Raw genomic sequence first — 27,446 nt, 5'->3', positions numbered from 1 at the left:
TCCCTATGACTTGTGTTTCCTCTGCATACTGGGATCCCAGCAATACTCCTTTCTGGGTTACTTCTAGGAATAAAGACACAGCCAGGCATCAAACTTCTTACTGTCTCTCTCATTCTGTGGCAGGCATAGAAGGCAGTTATCCACTATAATTTAAAAAAGTGTGAATGATATCTCAAGATTACATAGTCTAAAATAAGATTTACACAAAGGATTATTCTGTGACCATGAATGTGTTGACTTCATTAAAGCTGTATAACTCACAAAACGTGTTTTTAGATCTATGAGCTTTGTCACTACTCTTGGCAAAGTCTGGACGTCCTTCCCAGAGTCCACTCTGCAAGGGAACCACCTTCCTGGGTACTTGTGTCTCACATACAGCCTTCAAAGAGCATGCAGCTGCCACAAGCCTAGTGAAAACTCAGGGCAGAGGAGTGGTACCTGGCACCCTGGAAGAGGTTCGTAAACCAGGGAGTAGCTTTTTGTATCTCTTGGCCTTGAATGACTGTGAACACCATACCATTTCAGTGCAAAGTCCAGGCTAGTTATCTGAAAACAGAGCTGAAAATAATCCCATCCTAGTGGTAATTCTGTGCCCAAGTTTTCAATCTACTGCAGGGCACATGTCAGGAATTATATAGACTTATGCTACTCTAATAGTTTACTACACCAAATATGCTCTGTAGGCATCCTACATTCTCCATTGTCACTCCCCATCTCCATGTTCTTCTTTCCTTAGGCCAGCTGAGTACATGAGAATAACATAGAGCACACACAGGTACCCCTGTGTGGACTTCTCTAAAGAAGTGGATTTGCACAGGTGCAACTGGAAAGCCCTCAGGGGACCTAGGAGGGTTGTGATGAAGTGTCAGATAGAAAGAATCCAGCCTGATTTGCTGAACAACCGTTGTTGGTAACAGTTAAGAAAAAACATACTTTTTATCTGTATACTTGGTGCACTTGAACCCAAAGTCAATGAATGACATAAAATATTGACTCACTATGTTATTTTCCAGAGAATTATTATTTACAATATTAGTGAACTAGTGTCCTTTGTGGACCTCATTCAAATGGTGGGTTTACAGAACAGAGGACAACTTTCTCATCCTGAGATATAACAAAACCAAAATCACATCCACTCCTTGCAGAAATCTCTATCATGTTACACAAGTTAATATGTAAATGTTTGGAAGATATGTTTCTTTGGCACCATATTATACATGTAAATTATTTCTATTATTTTCTTCCTATGTGTATCTGAAAAAAAAAAAGTATATACTATATAATATTATATATATACAGAAGCTTTCTAAAGATTAGATTCATTTCAGACATCAAATTCAAGCTGAGCAAAATGTCAAACTTTGTTTACTAATTTTGTACTTATCTTTTCTTTTAATATCCTGTCTTGGTTCTCTAGTTATAACATAGAGGCACCTAAAGTTCGCTAGAAACATTTGCCATTAGCTTCTTCTAAAAAAAAATTAAATTTGAGGATAATCCTACCTCCAGAGCTTATTCTGTTCCTGGCCATTGACTGTGACAGTGAAAGGCTCATCTGAAAGCAGTGGAGCATCCCATCTAAAAGCATAAAACATATTACATTTCATGAAAAAGCTAATTCAGATTGTTTAATTCTGGTAATATTGCCTCTGTCACCTTCAAAATCAAAATGTTCTTTCCTGTTATTATAAAGAAAACAACCAAATTGCTTAAAAACCCATTTGAATACACAGCTGCCTTATGTTGCATACTAATTTGATTAAAAATGCTTGTGCCTCACCAGCATTTTTTACATAAAACACACTGGTGAATTTAACAAAGAAATATAAATATATTTTAGCAATTTTTGATGATAGAGTATGCTATAGTGTCCACAATACCCCTGGACCGAACAAAGATCTCAATGCCGTATTGGAAGATGCTAAACTGAATGTCTTGCTGTATTTGTTTGCTCAATGCTTTGGGCACTGTGCCAACCTCATTGCGAATAACTGCATTAGTCAAGTGTATCCAAATTATTACAACACAGCGTCCATCCCAGTTATTGCTGTTGAAGCATTTTCTGAATCTTCACATCACTAGAAACATTTATTTGAGAGGAGAGCTTTGCATAAATTCAGGACAATTTTAATTTGAGACAAAAAATCTTAACATCCTTACAAGTTGCTAGAAAGAGTAATTAAGAAGTAATTGCACTACTTTTGTTTAGCTATTATGAACACCTTGCCTAAAGTGGGGAGCTGCCTTGGCAATAGAATGAAGAAAAGAGAAGCCAGAACAGGATTCATTGTATTTATTTTTCAGCTGATAGAAATAAGTATTGTCAATAGTCATCTCACCTTCTTCTGTCTTTACCAACTTAACTCCTTAATTCTTGATCTAGATTATGATGTTGCAATAAGTCTTTGTGGATTTCTATTTACCGTGCTTTTATAAGAGAGATGGCAGACAGTATGCATTTTAATCTTTTGTCTCCTAGAGGAGATCCTCCTCTTAGAGCAGAGATGTCCAATCTTTCTCACCACAGCAACCTTTATGCTAAAGTATGTCTGCAAGCTACAGAACATGAAGCTCCTCATGCTCCTACCTTTTCACATCAGGATAACTCATGTCAAGGTGGTCGGATGGGGTCCAAGACAACCGAGCAATATTGGCCTTTGAAGCCCTTGCTGGCCCACTTCTTCTCGCAGCTGGCCATTTACATTACTTTGCAATTTCCAGCTCAGCATAGCCCCTGTCATGAGGCATAGTCCTGTCAGGAGACATGTATTGGAGCTGCTTGGTAGCTACATGTCATTCAAGACAGTCTGATCTTTCCTGTTATATACAGCTGGGCTGGCAAGGCAAAGAAATCTCCCTCCTCCTTGGTTTGGAATTGGTGTTTTCCTTCTCTTACGGTCGACAGCAGTACTTTTTTTTCATTATCTAGCCCCAGTGAAATAAGATTTCAAACCGTCACATCAGTTGTATGTCCTTAAGCTTTTATTCTGGACACCAGGTCCATTAGTGGTCTGGTTTTTATTAAGCCCCTTGGCTGGGAGAGAAAATTCCAGCATCTTCTACCAGTGTGCATGGCTGAGTTTGTTGTAGCCCGTAGTTTTGTCTGGTGCACCATATTGTCCAGGAGATTGTATATTATCATGCCATGAAAGTCTCAATGATCATCTGCTAAACTTGGCTAGAAGCAGGAAGTTGCAATATTTTTAAAAATACTTGACATTATATTGAAAAGCAAAAATCTCTAAATTTTCTGTGAAAGAGAATTTTCAAAACCATTGATTTTGAAATTCTGACATTTTTCTTTTTCATTATATGAAAAACATACTTTGACATAGACAATATATCACAATGTTGTATTTAGAATATGTTATTTGATTAAATGTGGTATGTTCATGTCAATGTTTTCATACACTGTACTAAATCATAATTAATTTAAGAAACTGTAGAGACTATGAAACTTTCAGAAATTATCAAAATTTATATGAGAAAGCAGAAATGGCTTTTGGAAATAGTTCCCCGTAGAAAAAAAATCCTGTAATACAATGAAATCTTGGAAGAATGCTCCTTTGGTGGAAAACTGAAATTTTAAATGTTCTTCCATCTATCTTTAATAACTGCCAAATACACATTTTTGCTGCTTTTAATAATAAATGAATGTTGGTTTTACAGTGAAAAATATAAATAACAAAATATTATAGAAACTTAAGCCACTGTCTTCTGTATCAACTCCAGAACAACGTTTTCAGAAAACATTTCCTCTTTGCCTCACTAGGATCAGTACAAAATTACAAGTTTTAATGGCAGACTACCATACACACATTTCCTCAAGAATATAGTCCTGAATTTTGACACACGAACAAGTTATTGCCCATCAGCTGCAGAATGGTAACAGTCTGTGTGCACAGTTCTGCAAATAGCAGCAGGTACCAGCAGTATGGTAAATTATCCTACTATGAGTGAGGGATACGTGATTTCCCAGTCAGGTGTGGATGCACCTGCAATATGGGTAGAGGGAGAGAATTTATGCAGATATGCAAACCATTTAACTAGAGGCATAAATACCATGTCTTGTGATGCTATTGATAGGTCTATATAGGCTTTTAAGCTACACCATGGTATTTCTGTGCCTGCCTTGAATTATCTTGCATTGAGCACTTGTTACAGAGTGAAAGAATGCACACCGACTGAACAACATAGCAGCTGATGCATGATAACCTTTTCATGTGTCAAAGCCCTCTGACAACTTGAGTTTTACATATGCTTTGGGATTTTTTACATTAAATCATCAATCTGCCAATCTTGTTCCCAAGTCAAAAAATTATGCTGTTGAATGATCAGAGGCTACATTTATTTTATTTGGGCAAGAATGCACAGTTCTGGAAGTTTCTTAGATTTTTGTAAGGCTTTGGGGAAAGAATTAAAGGTGGAGCTGTTTTATCATAAAGAATAGCTAACTGAGCTTCGTTTTGCCTCAGATTGTACTATGGTGCTGCCATTGATACATCTATTTTTGAGAACAATTGCTCATTCAACAAAAGCTTGGTCTACTTGAATAGCATCCCTGAGCAATCTGAAGTTCTATATGTATGCTTGTTTAACTCTTTAAATATAGTCTGCCTGCCTCCCCGCTGGTTTAGTAATATCAGGTTTTGTATATAGTCAGGAATGTCAGAGTGACTAAGGCAGCCATACCCTTTTAAGTTCTCTGAAGCACTTAGGGTGCACATGCTCCTCAGTGCCAGTGTGTACGTACAGTTTACTCAAACGTACTGGGAAGGCAGACAGCAATGATAGCCCCTGTCACAGAGAGCAGATCCGAGAGACACACACGTAGAGTGCAGATAGCCAGCTTTCTTTCATGTTAACATTTTGACATTCATCAAGGGGCTTGACATTACTTGCTACCATTTGGAAGATGCTATACCCGCCAGATATTTCAAATTACATTTTTTCTCTTATGGGGGGGGGAACAAAGGCTTAGGATAATTGATTTCTCCTTGCTGCCGCGTGGAACATCCTGTTAAAAGGGATTATCTTTGGTTTCCTTAGTCAATATTTTGTGAACGTATTTTCTTCCCAGAAAAGAGGTGTTGTCAAGAACAACAGAGACCACAAAGAAAGAGATAAGCTTATATGTCCCTGCAAAATGATTTCATCTGCTAAACTTCTGACATATCTATACAGGAACACATAGGAACATGAAGGGGAGTTAATTAAAGATACTAAATCAATGTACCTAAGACAAAATATGTTCCTCTTTCCTTCCTCATCCATTTCCTTCTATTTAGATGCAAGGTGATCAAAGTATAGCGAACAAGCCATTAAGAGAATCTCTATGGTACTTGAAAGATCTTTAGCTACTCTGAACCTCTGTGTGAAACCCAGATTCCTGCAGCCATAATTTCCTTCCAGAATTACATGAAGAGACAGTTCTAGTTCAGAATTATAGCTAGAGTGCTGTAATTTTCTAAAGTATTGCCCATGATCATTAAAAGTACTGTCAGCCACTGAATAGTGACTGACAATCAGTTCAGTGAAGTCCAGCTGCTGCTTTAAGTCTGGTATTGGAACATGCGATCTGGGACACTGGGGCAGCTACCCTGCAAGGGTATTTTATTAAATTAACAGTAGTGAATGGTGCATAAAATTGTCACTAAGATAAATTTATTATAGTATGATTTTATTCTCACATTATTCTGTATGGGGTGCTACCCCAACAGAGTTTCCAATTCAGTAGTATGCCTGAAGCCAGGGGTTTTATCAGCAGTGTGTCAAAGGGTGTCTGGCTCTCATTCATATATAATTTACTCTTATTACACGAGATATTTCTATTTTTCTGCACTAACAGTTGTATATTTTCTAATGAAGGTTTAAATCAACTGGGAACCAGGATATAAATAGAGTTTCAGTATTTTGTGCCAAATATGGATTGTTTGTCTTCCTGTTAGTTATGGATTGTGAGTGTATTATTGCTGAAGGAAAATTTGGGGTTTTTTATTTTTCTTTCATGTATTTATTTATCATTTAATATAAATTACAGGAACTTTTCAAGTGTTCAAAATGAATTATATCATTTAGAAAAAATGTCTGAGATTATTAAGAGAAACATATGAGCCTGCCTAGGTCAGCTTTGTGCTTTATTGAACTTGTGCTAGTAACTCTCACAGTATCTTGGTGTTTAGTATTTACTAGCTGGATCTAGGTAAGAGATGAATTACTGCATAGATGCAAGATTCCATAATGAAATTTTCCTCTCCAGATAATACTCCCTTCAAAGTTTGGAAATTTCTCCAGAATGTATTTGTTTTACTTGTATCCGTTGCATCTGCTGTGTTCATTGTGTCTGACTACAAAGTTGTGTGTTCCTTGTGAGGTGGTTAGCAAATGCTAACGACTTGCAGAGCTGAGAACCTCTCAGGACTCACATATAGACTTCAGCCCTTTTTCCATGTCTCTGGGAAGGCCGTTGGTGAACTGGCTGTCTTTCCCAGCCTTCTGGGGAAAGGCAGCCAGTTGTAACTGTGGTATGTAGTGATGGAGAGCTAGATGTATGTCTTCCTCTCCACACGCATTGCAGCACTTCAGGATTATGTTCCTGTAGTCATGTAAACTCTTGTGATGGTGTTTATATTGGTAAGTGCAGAGTTGCGCATGGTTATGTTCCAGATTTTGTGCCTGCGCTTCATGGTGAAGGTCGCTTTCTGCTTAAACTACCCGCTGTTGAAGTATCCTAAGATTATGTCTGAAATTAGCAAATGAATATACTTTTTGCTATAATCTATCCCACCATTGTTATTTATGTATTATCTCTTTTTGCTACATACTGATAAGAGAGCAACTTATTGCTTCTCTCCTTTTGCTGGGCTTTTGGTGCTTGCACTTCCTCAGTTACAAAAGCTGTGATTAACCCCTGCTTTTGTGATAAAATTCACATTGTCAAAAGACAACCTGATTTTTTTTCCCCTGGAAATTCTGATGGATCAACCCGTTGAACCAACAGTGAGGTTCTGTCTTCTACTTCAGAGATCTTTTTAAATTGTATCCCCTCAGCTGGAATTATAAAGGAGTTATTCCAATGCCTACAAACCTCCCTCTTCTTCAGCATTCTCCAGACAAAAAAAATTTAACAACACTGTTATAGAACTAGCACCAAATACAGGTCTTTGTTACCCTTTAATCTAAATATTATTGTCCTAAACATACCTGCCATTGTATGTACAAACATGTCAATAATATTGTTTAAGATGGCTGCCTCCTAGAAGTGTGTTACTCTTATCGAAAGAGCCGAGAATGAGCTCAGAAAGCAAATTATATTTGTGAAAAGCATTCTGGACAAAATAAGTATTTAAACAAGCTGAATGTAGCTGGTTAAGAAATCTTTATCCTTGAAAAAGTGTCAGGTTTCCAGAACTGAATTCTTCATAGGACTTCATTTAGAAGCTTTAACAGGAACATGCTCTTAGGGCTTAGGACAGAATTTCTACTCATCTTGGGTTGTGGCTGAAACCCAGTTTGGACCGAGGACTTCAGCATCTACCTCAACTAATCTACATGGATTTTCTAAACGTGTATGGTTAGATTTTTCTCATTCTCTTCCTCTGAAGCTGTACTGGTGACTCTGTAGTGCATGAAAATATCCATGCCTGATCTGAATTAATGCAGAACAGAGAACCTGAGCTTTGATCTTCAACCTTCAGACGAGTGCCATAGCCACCTGGTGGTTGACTCTTATGGTGTAAGGGAACTCCTCTGTTAATCTCACTCACTAGTATTTCACATATGAAAAGCTGAAAGATCTCTGTCATGCTCTTATGAAGTAAGAGAATGTTTGAAATTGGAAGAATCTTGTGGCACAAGAGGATTCTTTCCTGCACATCCCTAATGTTAAGTTTTACTTAAGATCAAAGGTCAGCTTCTTTAAATGTAAGTATTATCATATTTTCTCCTGTCTGTATACATATACTTTTAGCAGAAGTTAACATTTAAAAAGCTTCACAGTAGCTCTGCAAGTCAAACATTAAAGTTTAAACACTGAAGTGTATTCATCAGTGCAACTATTTTGCTGAAGTGATAAATATAATTTAAAGAAATACATTCAAATGAAGGCTATCGTACAGTGTTGCTCTCAATTTTTATATAATGAAAGAGATTAAATGAATCCTTGCTAATGCATTACTGGTATGTGAAGAACAAGAAGAAACAAATCACACACATTTTCCCACTTAATTATTGTGCTAGACACTCATTGTCATATCATTGACCTATTTGGTCATGCCCAAGTTAATCATGCCTGAACCTTTTCCCAGTGGGAAATAAGCTTCTCCACTTCCTGTCTTGCAGGAATATCAACTAAAACTCAGTCACATATGCCCATAGTCTGATCACTGCAGCCCACCGTAACCATCGTCTCCAGCAGTGAAACTGCAGTCTGCGGCATGCCCGTGAGAGTCGGTGTCAGAAACCCATCACTTCCTGTGTGCCTTCATTCAACTCCGTTCACTCACTTACTACATTAAATTATACCAACCTCTGTTTGTAAAAGTGTTCCCCTCCTTTTTTCCTTTTTTTTTTTTTTTTTTTTTTTTTTTGGTGTTTGCAGGGAACTGTTTTGTCACACTGAAATAGAGTTTATGTGCAGTGACAGCCTAATAAGCCAGCAACTTTAGTCGCTTATTAAAGTCAAGCATGTGTCTTTGTTTCATGTTGCTAATGATGTGGAACCGTCGAGGCCCGAGTATATTTCGTCTGGACGGTGTGGGAGCGAATGCTGAGAGCTCATTACTTGGCTCCCCATTGGAATCCTGCAGGCTTCTGCTCATTGAGGAGACTGTGGGGGCTTTGACAGAATTATTATACTGAATATTTTTAGACTCATTAACTATATCACCAAAGCAAAACATCTCTTCCTTAGATGCAAATGGCTGCAGCTACTGTGGCTTTGCTTTAGTTATTGCAGAAAAAAGGATGAAGCTTGAAAACAACTAAGGGAAGGGATTTTCATGCCCAAATGTTTGCATTTGTAACTTATATTGGAAATGTGTAAGCCTTTTTTACCACATTTAAGCCACTCATGTCTAAGTACTATTTAAAAATGCATATATTCAGTTTCATGTAGTAAGCGGTGCTCAATCTTTTAAATTTAGAAAGTGCCATTGAAGTACACAGCAAAATAGGAGCTTTTGGAATTCCACTTTCTATTCCAGAGTGAAAAGATTTAAATGCAAAAAGCTCATGTTAAAGTAATTATAGATGCTTGAGTTAAACCTCCAAAGGTAAAGAAATTCAGAGTTAAGGCTAAAAAATCTGACTTTCCTTTAACCTAAGTGCTGGAACATATGTACTGTGCAGTATGAAAAATCACACACTTCTCCAAGCCGTACAATTCCTAACCACAACAGAGTGATTTAAAGATGAAGAGTGAGACAAAATTTTTAGCCTAAGTCTGAATTTCCTTGCTATGATGGGTTTAAGTTGGTTTTTAATGTTACTTTATTGTAGCTTTTTGTGGTTTAATTGAGACTTAAGATGTACTTGAAGAAAAATATGAATACCTTAAAATTAATTCTTCAGAGCAAAGGACAGAAAATTGCATTTATGGCTCCATTTGTTGGAAAAGAGAAGTTGGCTGTGAACTGTACATTATTTCACCTTCTATAAAATTGTATTTTGATTTCTTGATGGAGACCTTCTCTATATGTTGTGTATGGGCTTACCTTCTATAAATTATGAGCTTGAGTAATTGCCTAAGTATATGCACATTTAAAAAAGCTAGAGCCAAGTGTTTTTTCTCATAATGTGTGCAAGCTTTCATTATGATTTTATTCTCCAAAATTATTGTAGGTGAAAAAACTATTTTGATTCCTAGGAAGAAAGACATTGCTTTTATTTGTGGTTCATTTCCTGCTGTAGTATTCTCTGACAATGGTGACACCGTCTTTATACATCAAGAAGTTCTTCTTTCTGTGACTGCCAGGGACTCTGGAGGGAATACTTCATATCTGAAACATGTTTCCCTTTGGGATTTCACCATCAGAATAACAGTTCTGATCAGCAGCCCATTAGGAAAACCTTTTGTTATTTTTTGTGTTTAGTTGTTTGGGTTTTTTTCTGAAGCTATGCGAAGGAATAGTTAAAAATCTGACAGATAAGAAAGTTATACTGAATTGAAGTTAAATTTTGTGCAAATAGGAACTTCATGTTGTCCCTCAAGCAGTAATTTCTTAATAGGTGTAAGAGGAGTTTTCAAGTTAAGCTCTTGGAGTAAGTGAAGCCTCAGAGCGGACAGGCAGCATGGGTGCAGTGTTCCTTTTGAGATCTTGCAGTTCCTGTTCTTACCAGTTTGTGGCACAATACTATTTAATTTAGATGTTGGGCAAAGCTTTCAAACTCCAGTGCCCCACGCTAGGTACCTAAACCTTTATATTTAAGTAGCTAAATAATAGTAGCCTGATATTTACCTCGAAAACTCAGTCTTTCTGAGAGTCAGGATTATAAATATGGGTCCCAGTAAGGAAGCCAACTCTAAAACCATTGGCCGTGGTTTTTCATTAAGTATTATACTCTTCCTTTAAGCTGCAGATGACTTTTCAAATTCAGATGTAAATACTCTATCAGGAAAATTCTCACCTGCAGAACTGGTTCACAGTTGTGATTTCAGATGTTTTGCAGTAAAAATAGCCTGAAGCCAACACACCTGTCTAGATACCTAGGTGATCCACGGGAAATAAAACAGACTTGAGCTGTAGGCATGCAAATGCAATTGTTTCATTTCCTACATAGAGTATTATAATCAGATTAGTAGATGTAATAGTACTATAAACAGATGTTCACTATCAGTTATTGTATTTTAAATGTTAAATTTATCCAAAATTAAAATCACTATACAATCTCACCGTCTTTTTACTTATTTTAGCTATTTTAATGCCTGTGAAGCTGTCCCCTTTCAGTTTTGGGGAGAAAAGGTATTGGGTATTTTGTTTTGTTTTACCTAAAGAGATATGTCCTGCAGTGAAAAGCCACTGGTAACAAACATGTGTATTCTGTTGGGGAATGTGAATTAGGAGAGTCTTTAAGTCTTATTAAGATGCATTCTTGAATTATACAATAAATATTTATCGGATTATATGATATAATAAACTACTTTTCTACATTCCTAGTGGCTATAGTTCAGTGAGCTCTGTATTATAAATCTTTCTATGTCCAATGACATGCAGCTTTTTAGTTATTGGCCTTTTAGTTGTGGCGTAGTTGCCAAAAACTGGCTTTCCTAGACTATTGACCAAGTTCAAAGTTTTGCACTTAAATGGGTTTTCAGCATATATTTAAAATTTCTGTATTTCTTTGTTATCTATAGCATAATAGCTGACTTTGCAGACTAATGTTATCTTCTGTTGTCTAGCCACCATACAAGGTAAGAGCTTTATATTTATACTGAAGTCATTGCCTTAGATGAGGTAGTTTTGGCACTGAAGGTGTATTTTTCTTCTTGATTTGGACTTACGGTGGATTTATTTTATGCATATGTTTCACGGAATAGAAAAAAAAAAAAAAGCAGCAATATTTTATTCTATATAGCACATATGATTGACCTCAGAAGGGGTCAGGGTTAAGGGGCTTTTACAACTTTTGAATGAAATACTTAAAGATATGTTAAGGAAAAGTGATCTCAGTCTGGTTTTATGTGTTGGTTTTTTAAAGTGAATTCAACTCATAAAGCTAAATTTATTAATACACTCTTTACTGCTTTTCCAACTCTGGAATAGTGTAAAGCATCCAAATAAGCACTTACTTTGCATTAGAGGAGTGAAAAACAGTTGGCGTGCTAGTCAACCTAGTCTTTAATTTGAAACAGACTTACTAATTTTGGTATCTAGGATATGGTAACTGTGTTTGCACTGACAGGTAGGTGTACCTGCTGTGTGCCCTGCAGTCCTGCTCTCCTGATCTTCCAAACTGGGAAGCTTTTGAAGCACAAGGTTTCCCTCCTTGCTTGTGTGCTCAAATTTTCTTCCAAAAGAAAGCAAGGTGCATGTGGCATGTGCAGGTTTTTGCTTTCTTTTCCTTTCTGCAGGAAGGGGAAACTCATTAAGATGAGCTATAACTATTGTTACTTCTGCTGTTAGAAGCTGAACCTGTGTCCTGAAAAGTAGAAGAGAAACACACACAGAAGTGGGGAGAAAAAGATCACCAAAACCAGAAAATTCAGCTTCTGACATTTATACTTTCCACTTTTCAGCATTATCATTCCAACAAAGACTGACAACATTGCTTTTCAGGCACTTCTGATTCATTAAAAAAGGCTTTAAAAAAAAAAAAGGAGACCAAGGAGAGTTCCTTGGGCTTAAGCCCAAATGGTGTTTCTTCTTGGTTTCCAGAGTGCCAAGGTTGACTTTGTCAGTACCACTGGCTTGTCTACACTACACAGCACTTGGTCATGGATTTGTGTCTGCTGGACCTCAGCAGGGACCTTGTGGCCTTAACTGGTGATTTATACTATGTACTACTGTTTTTCACTTTCATTTACTTGAAATCATGTAAATCCACCAGAGTAGATTTTTAAAATAGTATTAAAGTGAAGGTATGTATAATATGCCATGAGATGTGGCACGATGACATGTAGAGTGTCTGGGGATATAAAGCTCTCTGGGAGCAGTCCCTGGAGTGAATCATATGCAGGCTTTGTCTGCAAGAGAGCAGATGGGTTAGTCTGAAATAAAACCAGAGGGTGAACTAACAGGGTTGATGATCAGATGTCTAGTGGTAGAGTTTGCTCCATAGTCCTCCTTTATTTTGCAATGTTGACACATGCTTGTAGTATGGATAAAACTTCCTTCAGTCCACTATTAAATCACAGTTTTATGCTATTTAAGACATTGTTTTTACTGTCTTTTAGGAAGTATAGGGAATGTGAGATTAAGACTTCCTAGAATTAGATTGAATATTTGTGGGATGGAGAATAGCAGTGGCAGGACAAGGAGACAGGCTAAGGATAGGCAAACATTGATTTGGAAAAAAAGAGTGGTCCAGGGAGATACTGGAGTTTTCCAGTAAGTCTGAGTCAGTCCATGGAGAAATGGAAGAAACTCTGTCTATTAAGGCCATTCGGCTTTCAAAGACTGAGAAGGAATTAAAGATTCCTAAATCTCAGCTGTCATTTGCTCTCAACAACATCTCTGAAAATCTTTGGGGTAGTGTTTCATCCCCTTTTAGCTCTGTCTCACATGGAATATTGTTATACTCTGCAGAAGTAGAATAGTCTCCCCCAGAAATACTCTATTCCACTGCACGTGTTGATCTCTTCACAATGTGAGTCCACCCATTGCTTTGAAAAAGAGAGGAAAAAGACTATGAACCATGTAAATAAGACTATGTCATAATACACAGGGTCTTAAATTAACATTGCAAAAACAAATGTAAGTCTGGCATTTCCTAACTTCTGAACATTTCTCTTTCCTTTTTATTATCCTTTTAAGGTAATTGTGTGTGATTATAAAGGCATTAACTAGATTCCTTTTTGCATCTTTCATTTATCTGGTAATCAGGAACATAATACTGAATCTATTTGTGTAATTGTGACTGTTAAGAATCTTGAAAATCAAGATAGGTGGAACCTGCCAACTCATGGTTACTAAAGTCACTGACTCAGGTCATTAATGGTTTAAGTACCTCCTCATTAAAATAGTTTAACCAAAGATGCGTTTTCTGTCCTGTTTATTACTGCTGTCAGCTTTTATCTAGGAAAACTGCTGTTTGAAAGACTTTATAGAGACTACGTTTCAAAGAAGGATTACAAAGCCCAAAGTTCTTGACAAACAGTGAAAATCAATCTGAAGCTTACATGCTAGTAATGACTTCCTTGTTTTCATACACGCTTGAATTTTCATCTGTTCTGGGGAATTTTTCACGAGTTAGGAAAAGATGACTATACAATCATAATCCTTGCTAAGAAGAAAAGTGAACACAGACACCAACTTTAAGGTAGCGTCCATTAAATACATACATCTTTGGAAGCACTGTTCAGCAATTTTTGTCAGATCTTTTTTTCTTAATGCCTTCTATTTGGCATATTTCCCTTGTAAATATAATACCTGTATAATAAGGGCTGTAGTTGGTATATATAAAACCTTTTTGATCAAATCATATTTAAGATGGTTTTGTTTAAGAAACACACCTAACTGATAGTAACAAATAAGTGAATGTCTGCCAGCTACATTAATGAAACAAAAAATGAGGTGACTAACATCTTGGGTTCAATTAATTTCTCATTGATAGAAACTAAGTTTGCAGTGCAACCCTGTTCGGATTTGGAAAGAGATGCCGAATTCCCCTTACTAAGCTGGGGTCTGTGACTCCAGCACAGTCCCTCCAGACACACTGCCTGAGGTCTAGGTAGCCTGACTACGCCTGTCTGGCCCCCCCATAATAGAGACTGTGCTCCCAGTTCTGTGGCGGGGACTCTGGTAGCTTACAGCAGAGCCAGACATTTGACACCTGGAGGTCCTGAGGTGTTCCCCGAAATCTGGGGCACAGGTCCTGAGGCCTTGTGCCGTTGGGGCCAAGAATGTCAGTGTTTTAAAAGTCTGCAATTTCAGGGCAGTCAGCCTTGTCAATGTTAATAGGCTCCCTGTTGTGGTGCTGAGGGATGAGGCATGGATCTATCTGGGCTAGAGCCTGGCCTCCTAGGACTTCCAGTTTCCTTGCTGCAATGTAAAAATGAAAATCCTAGGGGCCATTGCAGTTGCTGAGAAAATTTGACTTTAATTGCTGTTAATTTCACTAGCATTGTTGCTTTTGGGTTTTTACTTTTCTCAAAAATTGAAAATATGGTTGTCGTCTTCGACTGTCTTCACTGTTCACTATTTGGCTCTTCCCTTTTTCCTGAAAGCAGGGTGTGAAATACAAGATCAGCTGTGGTCGTTTCAGGCTTTGCCTGTGCGCTGGAACAAGGGCACACCCAACTCTGATTTGTGGGTGCACTTCCTGGCTATTTCTCCATTCAGCAACAGGACAAGACCCACATCCACATCAGCCATATGAGGGCCCTGAGTTTCACTGTGCTGGAAACTGCTGCATGCAGACAGGGAGGAAAATATGTTGTGCTTCTGTGGGTCTTCCAGATGAGGGGACCAGGAGAGTGCCAAGTAGCACTTACAGTCTGCAGGTGAAAAATGAGTGGGTGAATCTTAAAATTGCTACTTCCAGGAAACAGAAATGCCCACAAGTAATTTTCTTTTTTCCTTTAGAAATGGATGAAGTGGCTGGAAACGTCTTAATGTACCAGGAAATTAAAAGTTTTTTAGCTTTTGCATTAAATTTTTAAGTGACAAGCAGAATATGATCCTGTGATTGAAGGTTTTATCAGGGGTTATACCAGAGACCTTATCTTATTGCTACATAAAGTGCTGCTTTATCATTATGAAATATAATAAATAATTTACAATAGCATTACAATCTAATTGATGGCTGCCAATCTCCATATGCTGTTGAGAAGGAAAAGAGAGGGAAATATGATACACCCACAGAAACAATAGAATTCAGCTTGAGTAAAAGTTTAGAAGTAAAAGGATGGAGAATTTTTAAAGAACATTTTGAGTAATGAGATGAATAAATAAAGACAAAATAATGAAATCGAGGAGTGCACAAATTAGTCTTTCTTTGGCTATAAAAACAGCACTGTTGAAACCTACACTGTTGCAGTTGACTCAGTGCTGGTTACCAGCATAGTATATCATCGTTAGCCATCTTCTGTACCATACCACTCAAAGTTCTTTGTGGTCCTCGTCCATTTGAATCTGTCCTGTTATCTGTGGCAGTTTTGTTGAAGAAAAACAATTTCCGTTTGTTTGCATACACAGTTTTGCTTTATCCCATTGATAGAATATTCTCCCCTATTCAAAGTCCATGCACATACGAGAGGAGATACAGACTACACTTTGAAATTCAGACTGTAAATGCAATAGCAGACTATATGCTTCCTGGCTGAGCTCTCTAAATTTGAAGGGGGGGAGATACTGTGGAGTATAGAAAAGCAGCTAGAACAACACAAGTTAAGAAACCTTTTGTTTGTTTGTTTACTTACACACTCTAAAGAGTTACTACAAATAATGTATTTGGGAGTTTTTCCAACAGTATTCTTTTCACATTTTTGTTTCTTTATGAAATATTGAGGTGGGAATATTGCAGGTTGAAATAGAGCTTCTCTGTCAAGGTGGAGAATTCTCATTCCTACCTTCTCAGACACATGCTTTCGTATTTCTTGTTCTTCTTGTTCTTAATTTTCTTCTTCATCTTTCTTCTTCCTCTCCTTCATTTTTCTTCTTCTGAGAACTGGAAGAAGGATGTACAATGAATCAGTGCTTTTGGAATATCTTTCAAACTTCTCCTTTATGTTAGGTCCTAACCTATATCACATTATCTGACTCTATGTGGCACCTGTGGTATTTCTTATAATTTGAGACTTTTGTATGAATGACTTATAGTACTTACTGAGTGATTTAATTACTGACAGTGTATGACTTCATTTAGGCTTTTCCTTCTGCTCACACTGTGCTTTCTACAGAAATGTGGCTGAATTCCTAAGCCCTTCTGAGGACAAAGGGTTCTGGCAAGGCCTGCAATATTTTATTCCAATTATCCTAATGGCTAGTTAATATATTACATATTATGACAGACTGAAGCTAAGTATCTAACTAATTGTAAACTCCATTCTGTGAACACCATTTTAATTTCTGCCTTCTCTGTAATATTCATTTTTGCAACACAATATCTATCCTGACTGAAGACAGGCAGATAATGGTGGTGGGAAAATACAATCAGATCCTAACGAAGACTGCCTGTTTGAGTGTTATGTTCTCAGATCAAAGAATTAAGTAACTCTTTAGAGGTCTCAGTGAGAATGCTACCAAGAATCATACAGGATAAATGACTGTACTGAGAAACTGATATGTAGATGTGGTGGATACAGGAATCTCAGTCTTTGTAAACCTCAAAAGATGCTTATGTTTAGTAAGCAAGAAAGGGCATTCTGGACCTTATGTTGTCTGGGTCAAACAAGAAGGAAAACAGCTGTCTAGCCTAAAGATGTAAATCAGAGATAGAGTCAAAGTCAAGAATGGGATGACTAGGTTGAAGAATTTTCATAAAATTTCTGAAATCTAATCTCTGGTGCTAGATAAGAAGAGGGTGTTTGGTTAGACTAAGGATGTCAAATTCAAGTTAGTTGATGACTTAAAGACTTCAGGTTATGAGTCTCAAGATAGCCCTTTTTCCCTTCACAGTGTAGCTCCTACCCTGACCTACTCTAATAACCTTGTAGCCACATATATTTTGCCTATCTTCCCCTACTTGTTGAAGTTGGACTCCCTCCAAATTCATGTTCCCTTCCTAATCCCACCTTGCCCATGAATTCTTATTATTTGTGAATTCAATTCTTATTGTTTATGAAGAGTATGTGTGCACCTGGCTCTTTCCAAGACAGTTTCAACAGGAAGCTCAGGGTACTGTTGACCATGAAGGCAACATCTAGCCTGCAAAATAAGAGAGGGTTAGGGATGTAGCTTGACCTCCTCCATAGTCCTGTGTGCATTTATGGTACCATGTCCTGTTTTGGCTTGTGCTAGCTAGCACTTTCCAAGAGAAGGCCTAACACGAGCTGAGTAATAATATGCCCCAGGGACTGCTTCAAGCAGGGAACATGGAAGGGACGGCACCAGCTTTAGTTCCCTCAGCACAATACAGTACGCCACCACTATCCCAAGCGGCTTTGCCATACCCAAGGGTATGCAATGCTTACTCTCTCTTTCATCTACATAGGCTGAAACACAGGCTTCACATTAATTTAGTCTTTTCATCCATTAACCCTTTCTCCCCCTAAAATACTATTTGTGTCTTAGGGCAGTCAGGCAGTCATACAAGCCTGAGAGGTGGTAGTGGACTACATCGTGTGGACAAAGCTGCTTGTGCCACTTAGCCTTACTGCCACAGAATGCTTCCTAGCTCTGTTTATTTAACGATATGAAAGTAGCCCCAGGGGTTGAGAAACAATGTGCGTCTCTAAGATGCAGTCAGCCATCAGCACAGAGGTAACATCTGGCAAGAAGTTATGCACATCTTAATTGGCCAGCTGTTCTTCTGATTGATTCATTGCCTTCCAGGAAGCACGCTTACCTCTCCGTGCTCAAGTTGGCCCTGCAGAATATCCAGCTTCTGGGCTGCTTTCGCTGACCGGGTGGTGTATTGTGCAAACCCATGTGGGAGATTTCTGTGCAAAACCTGGCTTTCCTCAGCTGAAGGCCGTGTCCTTCCTGAAATGGTTAACTGGAAGTCAAGTTCCTGTCACAGCTAAAGGGATGCTGGTGGGGATTCAGCCAAGCATCCAGGAGCATGTGCAACTGCGGAGGTGCCCGTTGTATGACCTGGGCTATTGCGATGCACGGTCACGCTGCACAAAGCCTAGGAATAGGTTGGTGACTAACAGCTCTGGTGAGATCACTGCTGGGTGCCAAAGGCCTAGACACACAAAGGAGATGGCAGTACTGTCTGGTCACAAACAGACTGGTTTCTGGCCAAAGAGCAAGATGGCCTTGATTTATGATCCTTGAATTCTCATGAAGTTATAGGGGATAACTGATAAATGTATGTGCCATCTAGGGAAAAAAATAATCTTCTTTTGAATTTCATTTTCCTGTTCTGCAATAATCAGGAGATACTTTATATGAATCAGAAGCAACAGCTTAATGTAAATGTTTATCATCATGATGTTTGATGTTCCTTAGTCAAGACAGGCAGGGTGCTGTCTCTGTACTTTGCTAGATCTACAACTGAAGTACATTTGGGCAGTTAATCTTAGCGTATTTCAAAGGTAGCAAAGAAGGCATGAATTCACCTTTCACAAAGATGAAGTTTATCCTAGACCTCACTATTAAATTGTTTGGGGAAGTAGTGTAAAATATTCATATTAATGTTAGTTTATTAGTTTTATTTTTAAGATTACAAGCTCATGAAAACATTTCTCAACAACACTAAATGCCAAAAGAGTACTAGTTTACTTTTTGAAAAATGTGTTAGCAATTATACTCCAGAAATCCTTTAGGAGGGGACAGAGGATGAGATATGGTATTTTATTGTGCAATTTCTTCTCTTCAGAGTAAGCAACAGAATCTGTAAAAGGAATGATTAGAGATTATGCCTGCTTTAACAGGAGAAATTAATGGCAAGGTCAGGAATTTCTTTGGAGCAATCTTGTTTACTTGCAGGGTTTTGACACTTCAGCTTGTGCTATCTGACATGTTCCTCTAATGGCCTTGTAAAAATACCAAACAGAAGTTGGGAAAAGTTGTAGGCTTCTGCAGATGAGAGCTTTGGAGGCAAAAAAAAAATTAAAAAATTTAAACCTTTGTTTTGGGGTAAGTGCAATTATCTGCACCTTTTCAAGAGGTTTCCATTCATTGCTTCAGGCTCCTGGGGATGAAATAGCAGTATTTGATTATCAGTGTTACTAAATGATATAGAGGGAGCCATCTGGATAAGTACAGATATATTTCCCTTGTACAGCAGTAGAAATTGGCAAGTATAAAAATCTTTGAGGAAAGAATAACATCACGCGTATTCTATATCTACTCAGTATCAAACTCTAGGCTACATTTTCAGGAACCTAATACAGAAAACACACTTTCCATTTTCATATTGGTATTACCGTAAGTAACCACAATAACCAGAAAGATACCCTGATCTTACTCTATTGTCTCTTTTCCTTATTATTTTCCTGACAGTAGTTAAAAATCATAATAACAATCTTTCATTTTTTTTCTTCCTCCATTAACCAATGTCTTGTCTGCATTCACAGATATTTTTAGTAGAAGATTGTACTCTGATTTTTTTCAGCCTTTTCTTCATTTGTTTTTCAGTGGATCTTGAAATACAATTTTCCTTTTTTAAAATTTGACATTGCTAATCTGCTTACCAAAGCATTAACAACTGGAATAAGGTCAAAAAACAAGTGCATCTTTTTATGTATACTTGCACATCAGCTGAGATTTGTTTTTTTCATGAGGCTTTTATTCATTTTTAAAGTATATCCAGTCTGTTGACAAAAGAGCTTTATTTAAATGAGCTATGTAATCTTTACCAGCAGTCTGTGGAGCAGATTTGACAATAAAGAAATATCTCATTACCTAAGAGCTTTGTATGTTGTACAGGTGTAACTTGGTAGTTGAATAGTATAAAAAGATAAATATTAACTGGATTTTGCTAATAAATCTGCCATTCTTACAGCGCTAAAATCTGTAGAGTTGTTGTAATTGCCGTTGTTTGAGTTGTAACAATGAATGGAACTGATAAGGCTTATGTCATTTACATAGAATTTAGCATTCACAGTGCACTGTTGAATTAATATGACACACACATTGGATCCTCTGATATAAGATTAACATCACTTGAAAACAGAGGAAGTGTAGATTTAGAAGTGACATTATTAGTCCCTGTTCAACATGTAACAGTAATTTGCTTAGGTCTGAATATCACAGTAGGTTACTACTGATAGCAGTGACTAGTAGTTAACATTTCTTCTGTTAGTTTAATTTTGGTTTGCTACATTTTGTAATAAACTGATGTCTCAAGAGGGACTACTGCAGAATTACAAAATAATGTTATGTTGAATCCAGAAGGTCAGGTGCTGGAAGGTCAGGCACCAGTTATATCGGTGTCAGTCAACAGTAGTGTTGAAAAGAGTTATATTCACTGAATGTAAAATGTTTTAATAAAAGAATTCAGTGGAATAATCTTAGTTTCCTGTCAACACCATAGAATAACTATGGTTTTAGCTGCCTAACACAGCAATCAGATGCCTAAAGCCTTTTGCAGGTCTAGCCCTAGGCACAGTAATGTCAGAAATATACCTTTCTTCATGGCACACTATGATTTCAAGTCTGCCCACTGTCTTCAGTTGAATCTGTCATTGCTAATTAGCTCTAGAAATTAAAGACTTAAATTGGATGCCCCCCAAAAAAGAGAGAGTACAAAGTTCCCAGTTATCTCTGGAAAGCTGAGTTTAAATGATTTGGTTAATGTGCCAGGGGTACCGTGTGGCAGGCACATGAATATAATACATTTCTGCAGTGTTACATTCAGGAGCCTTGATTTTAGACAGTACTTTGTCTTCCATTATTCTTTGCCTTCTTCACAGTGTGAACCTGATTCATGCTCAGGATATGATTACAGGTGTAGGTAAGCTTTCCAAGTGTTTTTGAAAATAGTTGATGTATTATTTTATGATGGTACTTACTATGACTATCTCTAGCTCATTCATGTTCCCCTGAGCTGAATCCAGCCTATTGTTTACTAAGATTTCTGCCCAAATTCATCTTACATCCTGTATGATATTACATTTTAGATGATTTCTCTTGCAGGAGGGAGGGGAGAGATCTTTTTTCTCTGAATAATTCTATGAGTTTTGTTTAAGTGGTGGGATCTAGTGCTTTAATTCTCTGTGATTATTGCTGTCTGCCTTGACATACTTTAGCTTCTGGATTGCTGTGTGTATTGCTGACATCTCATTTGGTTATTGTTAATGTTAAATGGTTTAGGTTCATAATACTTCATCAAAATATGGTATTGATGGTGGGCTGAGTCTAGTGAGACTTCTTGGAAATGCTCTGCCCATCTGTTTCTCTCATCTGCCTCAGCTACCTATATTTTTTCCATTCTTGCTGCTGCTTAGTCCATTTCTTCTTCATTTTAATATCCACAAATGATTTTAATCACTTGGTAAGTGGCTCTATCTACCTACTGTAGCTGCAACATCATCTTCAGCTGCTAGTTCTTTTAAATGTCTCAGTTTGTATTTCTGGATTGTTTTCAATCTGGAATCACCCTTTCTTCAGAGTAGCTATGTGTCTAAGTCTCAGAGAAAACTCCATTCCTTGGTCTGTGTGGCTGAGTTTGCTTCCTACTTTTCAGGCTGTTTCTGAAGGAAACTTCAGGAAAGGAAAAGGAAATTTCAGTTGGTACTTGAAGGAAAACTCACAAAATCAGGTTTTTTTCTGGTAAAATATTGTTGCATCAGCAATTAATATTCCATTTTTATGGTCTAGGTTTGAATCTCCTTGTCTGATGTTACTGTATCCTAGCATAGCTATGTAAAGCCTATATTAGACTATGATGGTTAGAATTACACCAGTTTTGATTAACAGTTGGATTTCTTAATCACAAGTTGGCATCCTTAACACAGACTTCACAGTTTGATCCAAATATACCTTCCAATTTTCACAAAGATTTATTTTTCTCTGGGATATTTACACTGATACACAGATACGCACATTGTTGTCAGTGATGAATCTCATCCTGGACCAAAATAACAGACTTTATAGAGAAAATCAAGTTTCAGTGCTGTATTCCTGATCTAATGTATGACAAATTGCTTTGTGAAGATGGTTTATGTATATAGAGAAAAGCATTCTTACTTCCTGATCAAGGCTGGTACATAAACAATCTGATCAACTGTAGGACCAGTGAGAGGCTCAAGAATGCTTCACAGGACAATATTTTTAAAAATTTCAGTGGATAAAAATGGAAAAGTTTGCTAGTGACTGTCTGCAGTCAATACTTTTCCAAAGACTTAGAGTTTTCACCAGATTATTTTTATGAAAGTCATACCACATACAAAAATGCTGTGCCCTTTGAAATGTGAGTCCCCTTTGCATACTGCATCTAGTAAAGGAAATATCAGTATAATTTTGTAACAGGAGCAGAATAATGTATTTTGCCCAGAATACTTCACAAAAAAAAGCAAACTGCTTGGGCTATCCAAACAAATTCAGCCTGAGGCAAACACCTGCCATGTACATTTTTAGATCAAATGTTTAAAGTTTGGCAAAATTTAAAGAGAATCTTCATTTGAGAAAAGCAGCATACTAGTTCTGCCTATAATAATATCTACTTTTATGTGACCCAGAACATTGCAGTTGTACTGTATCAGACACTTTAGGTGTAAGTATGTATTCTAAATGCGGAATACATTTTTATTATGAATAATTGTAGTTTCGGAAAATAAAATGAAATTTTATTCACAGAGGGTCTGATTCTCTCTTTGCATTCTCAGGTGTAAACCAGGAACAGTTATATTAGGATTGGCCGAATCTTACTAATTAAAAACAGCAGAGAGGAGAATTAGGTTTGTAATCATAACCCAATATAATGCTAGCATGTAGTCACTGGCCAGAACTCGTAATTGAAGCAGTCCAAGTGGTATGTTATTGACTGAGGAAAAGCATCATGACTGAGTTCCATGTGCTGTTCGCTTTGTATTCTTAACGGGGCCACATGCCATTTGATGTTTAATTAAGTAAACACCCCTAGTTTTGGGTCCATTGTCAAATATGTCTGCAATCTGCATTGGTCTAGTCCTGTGCAGCTAGACTGCATAATAAAAGATAAGCAGGTGAAAATTTTGCGTTCCTGTAAACTGCCGGGCAACAAAAGTTAAAAGCTTTCTGGCCTAAATAAGATACAGTTCCTTCTCTCTGTGTGGGATTTTCTTTCAATTTACCTTTTGTTTACTGTATAGAGAATCCAAATATTGTGATAGCATTAATTAATGAGGGCCTAGAAACAATACCACAGGAATAATGAATTAGGCTTGGATAGGCCTCAGCTTCAAATAGCGTCATATGCTTTTTATCCCGGTTTGATCCTTCAAAAGAAATTACAGATTAAAATATTAGCTTAATTTTAATCATAATACTGCAAATCAGGCATGAATTTAATGAAGTATCTTGATTTATCATAACAAAAAATGTAAAGTTGAGAACAGAGTAAGGGACCCTGAATCATAAGGTTCCTTTCTAGTAAGATAGCAATGGCAGCAAGTTCACACCTCCTTTTCCCATATTTATGCTGATATTATTGATGATACTAGTATCATATATAAACAAGGAATTAAACAAATATAGAGCCATATGCTCCCCTCTGCTGTGAAGCACAGAGGGGAGCCACAACACAAGTTAAGGAGAATGACAGTGAAGCCCCAGAGCAGAAGAATGGCAAGGGCAACTCCTTGACAGTGTCATTCATTCTCCCCAGCAGCTCACAAAGGTGCCTCTCCAGCAAAGCCATCGGCTCACCATCTCCTCGTTTGTAGGATGAGGACTGGGAGAAGTCGCTTGCTGCAAAAATTGTCCCCTCCCAGCAAAAAAAAATCCCCACACCTCTTTGAAAGCTATTGCTCCTCCTTGCAGGATGAGTTTTGCTTGGATGCTGCAGAAAGCCCTATAGTCCCTTTAATGAAAGGGGTTTTTGTGGGGACAAACAGCAGAACTGTATCAGCTGCAGCCATGTCAGGTGCAAGAATGGCAGAAACAAGGATCATGGTGCTTCCTTTCCTTTTGAATCCCCAAAATCTAGCGCTTGCTTGTCTTTTTCTGTCCTTTTTCCTTCAGTCCTGCTCCCACAGCAAAGCAAACATCAAAAACAAAGTGCATCCCATACAAATATTTGGCTACTGTACATATTCCTACACCTTGGCCACTGGAAATGCTGTTGCCTTCTCTGCCAGCATTTGGCTTGATGTGTTGAGAATACTTAGGAAACAGCTTTTTTCTCAAATAGTGAAAAAAAGCAATGAAAAATGAAGGAGTTAACAATAGCGTCATGTATGCAACTCACACATGCCATGACTTAAGTCTCTACATGTGATAAAAATGTAAAAGGTAAGGAAAAGCGAATAACTAGATGTCTGTTATATGACCGAGAAGAGGATCTAAGGGAACAGTATTGGTGCCTGTATGGACAGGGAAATCACGGCAAAACCTGTGAAATCTACAGGCTGCTTTGTGGCTAAAAGTGCTCTTTAGCTAGGTTACTTGGGATTTTTCCATTTTAAATTTTTGCCTCAGCAAGGGTTCTGCAGTTGACTCAGGAGGTTGCATGGCCTCTCCTAGGTTAGTGCGTCCATCAGTTTATTCTAAGTTTGCAGGAAACATTATTTGATCAAGTTGTTACTTTCTCACAAACGCGTATTTCTGACTGTGTGCATAAATGTTATTTATGTTGCAATTAATATTGTAAAATTAATAAATATTGGGTTTAGGGTCCATTATGCTAGGCACAATAAAATGTATTCGAAATATGAGATACATTAGATGCAGGGGTATTTACAATAGTAACAGCTATCACGGACTTGTAATTTTGAAATGAGAAACATTAGTGAAGGTCATATTGGACACCAGCCATTATAAACTGTCAGTTTCTCAATAAATACAGCAATTTTTAAATAGCCAAGCCTCAAAACTTTTGAATGTCTTTTGATTCTCTCAAGACAAAAAATTGGATAGCCGTTGAACTGAACAGCCACTGATCCCTTTCACCATTCACGGACAAATCCTTTCACGTGCTCTCCCAACCACCATTTTCCTCATCATGACAACATATCTTGCAATTTTTTTACCTTTTTCCAAAAATCAGAATTTTGAGAATCCAACAATAGTTTTCTACTTATTTTGTTTTTCTAGGGCTGAAGCAGAGTGTTTTATGAAAATGTCATAAGGTGTTTGGTTTGCTCCTCTCTTATCTACATTCTTTTTCAGAGTCCACAATGGTATCATACAACATGAGATCTGAAAATATTTGGATTAACAGCAGAACTGCAGAAAGAGAGAAAAAAAATTCTTAAAAAAGGGGGAAGGGAGCAGTGGTACTTAGAAAAGTTTCTTCAAATTGGAAAACGTATTCATATACAGTTTCAGGTTTTGGCTGTGATTCAGATTGATATTTCTACATTTTCCCATTGAGTTCATCTACGTTCCCTCATGTTATTTTTAATATACACTGGCAGGACTCAAAAAAATTATGTACAAAGATCTGTTTTAATATTTTACAGCCTCATTTACAAAGATGCAGAGTACTCACAGCTTCCATAGGATCTAATGGGACTTGTGGAAACTCAGTATCTCTGAAAATCAGGCCATTAATTTTGAAAATGTGCATTAATTACTCTCTAGGCTGTAATAGCTCACTTGATATTACTATAATCTACATTCTTTTGAAAAAGTATATTTTTCACCTGGTACACTGTGCTTGCTCCTAAAGAGCAGTCATATCTTATCACGTAAAAGCTTCTTTATAACTGATCCAATTATTGACCTGTGGCATTGACCTTAATGAAATGTAGTATTTCCAAAGGAATGGTACAATCCATTGTGTTAATCTGGTTGACAGGCATACTCTTGAAGGCCGCATGCTAACAATAGCTATGGAATTTATTGAAATAATTAACCTGATGAAACACAAACCCATGTATTCCCACTAAGCAATAATGTAGTTGGTTTAAATTTCCATTTTCCAAATTGCAACTAGTCTAGAATATGCAGCAACATTTGCAGAATTTACCAAAACCCACAGTCGTTTTCAAAAACATTCTGTGTTGGTAGAATTTCAGATCTCATGAAAACATTTTTCTTCTAGACTGAGACCTGCCACACCCTGTTTACGAGTTCCAAATACATGCAGATTAAGGAAAAACTGATAGCAGTCTCAGCTGTAGATTGTAACAATAATTACTGTTAGCCAATAGCAAAAGCCTATCAGGTAAGCATTCCCACTTTCAATAATCACTGTTAGGATTCTCTGCACTGAATGCGGTTCCCAGGATAAGTGTTATCTTTTCTATACATCTATATAAAATCCCTTTTTTTAAGTAGCGTCACTCTCAGCCACCGCATTCAGTGCAATTTAGTGCTGTTAGATGCTTTCATGTCATGTGGTTATAGCTGGGTAGATTAATAGGAACTTCTATCTGGAAATTTCTTTCCTGTTATTGTTCTCCCTGAGCAGTTGATGGCTAAGTTAATTCTCTTTAGTTTTGTCATGCACTAAAGCACACATTGCCAAGCTATGATAAGCTTTACACAGGGGAAAAAAAGCCCTCGTGTCCATCAAAGTCTTAAACTTGCATTTTAAACTTTGGCCTGACCTGATGTGCCATTCAAAAAGCTTCAAAAGATTATTTTTTTAAGAAAGGTTCAATATGTCCTGAGGCTATCGGTTTTGAGTTAAACTGGGTGAAGTAGAAATATTTTACTCATCAGCTTTGCAGTCACAGAGTTTGCCTCAGCTAGAACAAAACTGCTGAGGCATTTAGAGAAAATTAACCCCCCATCCTGGCAGCCAGATGTGACTGGTTTCTGATGAATGCGCATGAGTGGGCTGAAAAACCAAGAGACTGTGAAATTCCTGTCAGGTCCGTACAGCGCAGAATGGGCTATTGACTGCTTTCTATATTTCCCTCCATCATTCTTCTTGAACGCTGCCATTAATTTCCTCTCCTACTCTGACTTGGGAATTTAATTTTTTTCTCCCTTTTTTTTCCCTCCCCCCTCCCCCCCTTGCCTCTCCCCCCTACCCCAACACCCACCCGTCCCCCCCCCGCCTTGTTCCCGTTGGCGTTGGCATTGGCG

The 27,446-nt window shown here is 37.5% G+C and overlaps 1 protein-coding gene across 1 annotated transcript in view; it reads left to right on the top strand.

The window, feature by feature from the left end:
* CCDC178 (coiled-coil domain containing 178) overlaps positions 1-27,446 on the top strand; it is a 178,879-nt gene that overhangs the window by 130,266 nt on the left and 21,167 nt on the right. The window lies entirely within an intron of this gene.

The sequence above is a fragment of the Accipiter gentilis genome, chromosome 2, assembly GCF_929443795.1.
Source record: "Accipiter gentilis chromosome 2, bAccGen1.1, whole genome shotgun sequence".
Lineage (NCBI taxonomy): Eukaryota > Metazoa > Chordata > Aves > Accipitriformes > Accipitridae > Astur > Astur gentilis.
Note: the sequence above shows the minus strand (reverse complement) of the source record. Positions and strands in the feature narration are given on the sequence as shown.